The sequence below is a fragment of the Passer domesticus genome, chromosome 28, assembly GCF_036417665.1.
Source record: "Passer domesticus isolate bPasDom1 chromosome 28, bPasDom1.hap1, whole genome shotgun sequence".
NCBI lineage: Eukaryota > Metazoa > Chordata > Aves > Passeriformes > Passeridae > Passer > Passer domesticus.
Genome location: NC_087501.1, coordinates 2,491,522 through 2,499,289, shown reverse-complemented (window position 1 = coordinate 2,499,289; position 7,768 = coordinate 2,491,522). Strand labels below are relative to the sequence as shown.

Here is a 7,768-nt window from a genome sequence, read left to right as displayed (position 1 = left end):
CTAACCCAGAGGGTGATATCTCAGGCGGGTGAGACAGTTTGCACTGTCTCCATAGGGTCAGAAAGGGAAATTCCCTCCTGGAAGCAAATCACTACCCTCTTCATTTGGGCCCCACAACACACATGGCATCAGAAGCAATTTCCACACCCACCCTAGGCTCACGTGCAGGGCTTTCTACCTTGCTATAAATAGTTTCGAGCACTGCTGAGCAAGGATTAATGACTTTTCTAATTATACCACCATTAGCTGGTGACAGGGGAATGATACTGTGCAGATGTCTGAGCCCACTCACCCAGCACGGCTGGATTGCTCTGTGCAGAACATACCTGTATGTCACCTCATCATTTCAGAGAACAGCAAGTCACAAGTGCAGGAAAGCAAAAAAAAAAAAAAAAAAAGGGTCTTTCTCAGTATTAAATAAGAGATGTCTGGAAACCAGAAGTGCTCCAAGTTCCTAAAAGGAATCCCATCAGCCTTGGGTGGCATCTCACAGAGCTGCAATCTCCATGTAAACATTACCTGTGATTTGTACCTCTCACAGCCCCACTCTGGAGTGCACTGACCTGCTTCACATTGGCTTCCTGACTGACCCTTGATTTGAGATTGGATTGCCTTCTTTACCAGGCAACTGCTTGCTTTGTCCTGCTGAAAAGGGGCATTTTTCACATGGCCTGCCCTGCCAGGATGCCTGCACCATCACATCATTCAGCCACTTGTGGCAGCCCTGGCAGACCCAAGCTGGAAACCAGCTGTCCTTTGTCCAAGCAGCTCTTTTCCACACCACTTGCTCATAATGCACTCAAGAATTTCTGCAGAAGGGCTCTTACTTCAGAAAATGCTAATGACTGGAAAGCACCTCTTGCAACACCTCACGGAGATTTCAGCCCGCCTTCTGTGCTTTCAGTTTTACCATTTATGACAGCATGAACAAGGTGCAGTTTTGGAGGGGAGTACAGTATTTCAGAGCCAAAATAACTTTATTTCTCTGAACAGTATGGCAATAAACATTTTCTCCTGAGGCTATGGCAGGTGCATCGTTTGCCTGGGAAAATTACTGGAAAACTTAACAGCCAAGGAGCTCTTAGCTCAGCAATGCAGCACTGCGGGTTCCATCTGCAGCACCCCAGCAATGAGCAGCTCCTCTCTGTACCCCAGGCTCCAAGATCTGGATTTTCCATCCAGTTTACAAGGCTGAGCCCCTCTCAGCAGACTCCACTGGGCTTCTGACAGAGATGTTCTTTGCAAGAGCCGTCAGGAGGGAAGGGATCAAGCAGGTTCTTTAGCCCAGTCATTTGGAAATAATCAAAGTCCCTCCTTGCAGCAGACATCCCCCTCTATGACAACAACAATTCTATTAGTTCCACAAGGCAACCCCTGTGTTCTGCATACCAGGTGAGAGGAGCTGTTGGGGGTTTCTGACAAGGTCACAGGAAGCAGTCCCTGAGGTGCATGTGCCTGGTGTCACACTCATATTTTCTGGAAAAGTCCCTTTACCCAGGATTCTTCTCCTGGGAAGCTGAGAAGCCTCAGAGAAAAAGGAAAACAATAATTATCTGATTTGCTTCTCCTGTGTTTTGCTGCTTTGGAATGTGTTTGGAGATTGTTTACCAACAGGTGATTGTTTCATGTGAATTGTTTTGACTTATTGGCCAATTATGGCCAAGCTGTGTTGGGACTCTGCAAAGAGTCACGAGTTTTCATCATTATCTTTTTATCCTTCTGTAAGTATCCTTTCTGTATTCTTTAGCACAGTTTAGTATAGTATTCTTTAAAATAATATAGTATCATAAAATAATAAATCAGCCTTGAGAACATGGAGTCAGATTCATCATTCCTCCTCTGTCTGGGCACCCCACAAATACAATAACCCAGTTCCTGCAGGGATTGCCCCCAGCCCCCTCAGGGTGACCCAGCAGCCCAGGGTGACACCAGGACAGTGTGACACGGGCACTGCTCTGCCCTGGAGCCGAGCAGGGGCAGGGAGCCACCCCTGCCTGCCTCGCTGCCCCTCTGCAGGGAAGCACAGCCCTGGCCCCACTGCCATATGGCAGCTCCTGTCCTCTGGCTCCTCTCTGTTCCACCGCCAGCCCTGTCAGAGTGCTCCAGAAACCACTGCTGCTATTTTTAGAGGGTTAACAAATACCTCTAGGAAAAAATAATCCACTGCTACGTGACTCCCTTTCAGCCCAACATTGAACAAACGGCCACAGCATCGGTAGAGGAGCTGTAAAGATGAAACGAGACTGATGAACTCTGTCTACCCTCACCCACCTGCCCACAGCGAGGGAACACGAGAAAACAGCCAACCTTCTCTCTGGTTGCCAAGGTTTCTCGTTTTTATGTATAGTTACATATATTTATAGTGCCCCTTGCTATCAAAAATGAGCAAAGGGAACAGCAGATAAGACAGCCTAGCAGGATTGTTTCTCAACAGAATGTTTTTCACTTTTCCGTGAGGCGTCAGCAGCTCTTTAAAGTCTTTTTATTACATTCTGCATTAGATGCAAAACCATATTTCAAAGACACTTTAACTTTGAAAAAGAAAAATGCAGATTCTGTGCTGTGCCACCTGCAAACGTGGAGGCATGACCCACATTAGAGAAACTGGGGAGGGAAGAAGGCAGAGAAGGAGAGAGGGAGGGAGCTCTGTGGATGAGAGCAGGCCATTTAAAACACTTCAAACATAAAAACTCGTGGGGAAATCGCTGCCTTTCTAATTACAGCTTTTAGGGGAGCTCCTCACCCTCTCCTTAGTGAGGCTGGGGAGGTCTCAGGCACCCCACATTCTGCATCTAAATCCACATAACAAAAATTAACCAGCTTGGATTTTCTGTTGAATAAAATCAACAAAGCTTCCATTATGTTTGGTTCTTTCTTAATTAGTTAGACCAAAAATTACAAATCAAAAGTCTTCTCATCTCCACTCCATCCAGCACAGAGACTGTTATCATTTCCTGAATTTTCTGGGCATTGGCTTTCACTTTTTAAAGCACGAAAAGCTTTAACAGCCACAAGCAATTAGTGAAAGGAATAAAGCAGCAGCTCGTATGTCCAGATTAGTTATGCCACAGAGAGGCACCGACCTCATTAGGCCAGACTGGGAACTCTGGCAACTGTGCTCAATCCCAGAAACCAGGACAGGTGCAGAATTCAGCAGCGCTTTCTCACTGGCACAAATTCTGTTATCTGTTATTACCTGGACACGGGGGAAGCAAAGCGCTGCTGCTGCTCTTCAGGCTTATTCTTTAAAAAATACAGCATTTAGGGCAAATGGATCTTGCCGAGATTCATTCCAGAGCGGCAATTAAAAATAATAAAATACATTGTACAGATATTTTATATGTATACAGATAATGGATACAGATAACAGAACAGATATCTGTACAGAAATAATGTATATAGATAATATAACAGACATCTGTATATAGATAACATATACAGATAATGTAACAGATATCTGTATACAGATAATGTATACAAATAATATATAATAATGTATAGAGATAATATATAATAATATTGATAATATACATAATAATGTATACAGAATAATAAAATTGATATAGTATACAATATATATAATCACAATAAATATAATATAAATAATAGAATACATAATATATCATTATATCTAACATAATATACATTAGATATACAATATATTATATATAATAATATATTATATCATTATCACTGTTAATATTTATAAATTATAAATTATAAATATTAATTCTATTATTGATTATATGTAATTATATATAATTATATAAATACTATATTATATATTATTGCACATTATCTTTATAATTATTATACATTATATTGCATATATTATATAATATATTATATTATTATATGGTATATAAATTATGTATTATATTATAGACTATATAATATAATATCATATTATATTACATTACATTATATTATATTACATTATATTATGTTATATTATATTATATATATTATATAACGTAATATAATATAGTATTATATATTATATTATATTATATTATATTATATTATATTATATTATATTATATTATATTATATTATATTATATTATATTATATTCTGTTCTATTCTATTCTATTCTATTCTATTCTATTCTATTCTATATTATTGTAAATTATAGATATAATTATAATAATTATAATATTGAAGAATCTGTACATGTATACAGATAATATCTAAATGCATCACAAATAACAAAAGCAATGAAGTCGGACAAGGACAGAGAGCCGAGATGGGCAGCCCGGGATGCGCTGGCGCTCCCGGAGCGCTCCGAGCCCCGCTCCGCCGTTCCCGGGACAAACGCGCGCCGTTCCCGGGACAAACCCGCGCCGTTCCCGGGACAAAGGCGCGCCGTTCCCGGGACAAAGGCGCGCCGTTCCCGGGACAAACGCGCGCCGTTCCCGGGACAAACCCGCGCCGTTCCCGGGACAAACGCGCGCCGTTCCCGGGACAAACGCGCCCCCGCGCGGTTTGGGGACAAAGCCCGGCACCCCGCAGAGGGGACAGAGACCCCGCCGCCGGCAGCAGGAGGCACCACAGCCCAAGGAAGGTGGGAGCCGGAGAGGGGGACGGGGAGGCTCCCACCCGGCTCACCCCAGAAGCAGCTCCGGGAACACGAAAAGCCGCTGGCAGCAGCGCTGGGGCTGCATGCGAGACGTGGAACCACAGAAACAGCAGCACAGCGTCATAGAATAACAGAAGAATTTGGGCTGGAAAAGACCATTAAAGCCAGCAAGTCCAAGCATTACCCCAGCACTGCTGGGCTCACCACGGAACCCTGTCCATAAAAAATGACACACCGAGTTTCAGGCTGTGCCATCCATCTCCACAAAGCTCCCAGGGGTCTGAGAGCAGGCTGGTGAGCACCAGTGTCCCAGCCCTAAAGGGATCCAGTTCAAATCTGAGGTGTAATCACAGGCAAACCCCATCTGACAGCTCATACACGTCCCTGCTGTTAGACAATTCCTCCTCCTCTACATGCCCTAAACAGGGGGAAATGTATTTTTGGAGGATCAAACCAGCAGGCTTGGGGCATTCTGCTTCAGCTGCATTTTGCCCCTTCTCCTGGCCTCCTCCCCCAGGCTGGGAGAGGGATCTCTGAGCTGGGATTGCTCCTGTTCCCAGCGTGCAGCTCCACAGCATTCACAGCTGGTTCTTCCCAGCACAGGCTCTGCAGCAGGAGCTCCTCTTATTCATAAAGTAAAGTGATCTGCAGGGAATTAACTTTGGAGCCCATCCCAAAGGTGAAAGAAAGAGCAGATCAAGTTCTGTGCCACTCTGGAAAACACAACAGTGCTTTTCTGAGAGTGAACCGAAGAAATTTCAGTATCTGCAGGCAAACAATGAACCTCTTTCACAGGATTATGTCTGTCTTCCTATTAATTCAGTTATCTAATTGCAGACAATCTGGTTTCCATGCTGTAACCTGATATTTGCACAAAAGTGATACAAATATCTTGCCTTCAAATCCTTTTTACTCGGAGGAAACAGTTCAGGTATTGAGAGATGCTTATCAAAGAGCAGGAGCTCTATGTCCCCAGCTGGAGCTAAGGTGTCCTGCTTCAAGGAGAGGGATCTTGCTGGGGAAAAGCATCCTGGAGAAGCTGAGGATGCCCTTCTCCTTCCCAGAAGGGTCAGCCTGTACCACACAGATGCAGCAGGAGCCAAAGGACCAATACAAGGGCACTCAGAAAGAGCCCCAGGGAAGACAGGATGGCTAAAGACAACAGAGAAGGTGTAATCACAGAAAGCAAGGAGCTTCAAGGATCAGATGTGGCTTGTGAAATATTGTATAGGGGTTTTGGAAGCGACTCAAGTTCTCAGTTGGACCAATCTGTTTGCTCCTGCTAGATAACTGTATCACTTCCATCTTTGATTTTTCCACAGGGTGGAAAAATCAAACTCTGTTTCAGTTCTCCCACTGTACAGACTTCTCCACGTCAAAGATTTTCTAAGGCAGAAAGCCCTAATTTCACAAGAAAGGGGAAGCGTTTGGGACACAAAGGTCAGCAGAAACAATGCAAAACGTTAGAGCCATAAACAGAGCAAGAGAATCCCTGGCCCCGCTGTGCTGAGACTCTCTCAGCCACTCTGCCAAGAGAGAAACAATGGCTTGTACCTCGCCAGCACTGCACAAATTCCAGACTGCCATCTGGGAATTCCAGACTGCCACTGCCTGGGCTGCCAACTGCTGAGCACGGAGCCAGGCTGATCCTCGGGGAGCAGAGGATTTGTGCAGGAGAAGGAGACCAGGATGATCCTCAGGGAGAACAGGATCCGTGCAGGACAAGGAGACCAGGATCCGTGCAGGAGAAAGAGCCAGGATGATCCTTGGGGAGCACAGGATCCGTGCAGGACAAGGAGACCAGGATCCATGGAAGAGAAGGAGCACAGGATTCATGCAGGAGAAGGAGACCAGGATGATCCTCAGGGAGCACAGGATCCATGCAGGAGAAGGAGACCAGGATGATCCTCAGGGAGCACAGGATCCATGCAGGAGAAGGAGACCAGGATGATCCTCAGGGAGCACAGGATCCATGCAGGAGAAGGAGACCAGGATGATCCTCAGGGAGCACAGGATCCATGCAGGAGAAGGAGACCAGGATGATCCTTGGGGAGCACAGGATCCGTGCAGGAGAAAGAGCCAGGATGATCCTCTGGGAGCCCAGGATCCATGCAGAAGGAAAATCCAGGCTGATCCCCTGGAAGCACACAATCCATGCAGGAGAAGGAGCCCAAGTTGATGTGCTGGGATCCAAAGGACATGGCCAGTGCCCTTTTTTCCAGCAGGAGCTTTGCCTTCAGACCCTTCCAGCAGGGAAGTCCAAAGGAGTCAGCAGCAGCACTGCAGCAGCCAGGCCCTGCTGCCAGCCCTGTCCCAGCTGCTCCCCTGCACTGCTGCCAGCCAAGCTCAGCCCTGGGGGAGCACACAGGGCCCCTGCACTGTGTCCCCTCGCCGTGTCCCCTCGTGGTGTCCCCACACTGTGTCCCCTCACCGTGTCCCCTCGTGGTGTCCCCACAGTGTCCCCATGATCCCTCACCGTGTCCCCACTCTGCCTTTGTGAACAATGCACTGCCAGACAGCATCTGGTTATTCCAGCACTGCTTCACAGCAAGCAAAAGGGATCCAGGAAAATGGGTTTTTTCTGTGAGTAAACGACCGTGAGAGCTGTTGTAAACACTGCACTCAGAATCCAAAAAACACAGAGCTGAATATTACCTGTCACAACACACTGCCAGCCTCAGCCTGCCCGTTTGCCAGGAGCTGGCTGGGGCAGCAGGCACCTGGCTGCTGCTGTTTGGGCAACTGCACCACAGCAATGCTCCAAAGGAGGAGAGAGAGCACAGCCCTCTGCTATTTGGAAAAAAAAAAAACCATGCAGACAAATCACAGAGCTTTTCTTAATGCTGCCATGATACACAAATAAGAGGCTTAAATATAATTATAGGTTGTTTAATCAGTGAGAATAAAGAAATATGTAGTAATTGATGCCATATTTTATAAATATCCTAACTGTTTAAGAAACGGAAAATGTTTTCAAAAGAAATACTTTAGCATAATGATTATAAAGCCCTTTAATGTGAGAGAGCTGCTTTCTGAAGCCAGTTTTAGATTCAGGCTCATGAACATAAATAGAGTTAATTGCCCTTCTGTGTGAGCTGGATGTTAGCACATTCCAGCAGAGCGTGCATTTTCCAAAGTGCCAATTCCAACACATTCCAGCCTGTGCAATTTTTGCCTTTCTGTACAGCA

General features: G+C 45.4%; 1 long non-coding RNA gene across 2 annotated transcripts; it reads left to right on the top strand.

Moving 5' to 3' along the window:
* Positions 1 to 406: 406 nt before the first annotated feature.
* On the top strand, positions 407 to 4,358 carry LOC135287189 (uncharacterized). 2 transcript variants are annotated; one of them, XR_010351012.1, is made up of 3 exons: positions 407 to 1,392; positions 2,186 to 2,326; positions 4,184 to 4,358. It is a non-coding gene; the product is annotated as an uncharacterized LOC135287189 (long non-coding RNA). The 2 variants fall into 2 exon arrangements; XR_010351013.1 differs by having other exon boundaries at positions 407 to 1,721.
* Positions 4,359 to 7,768: the final 3,410 nt, after the last annotated feature.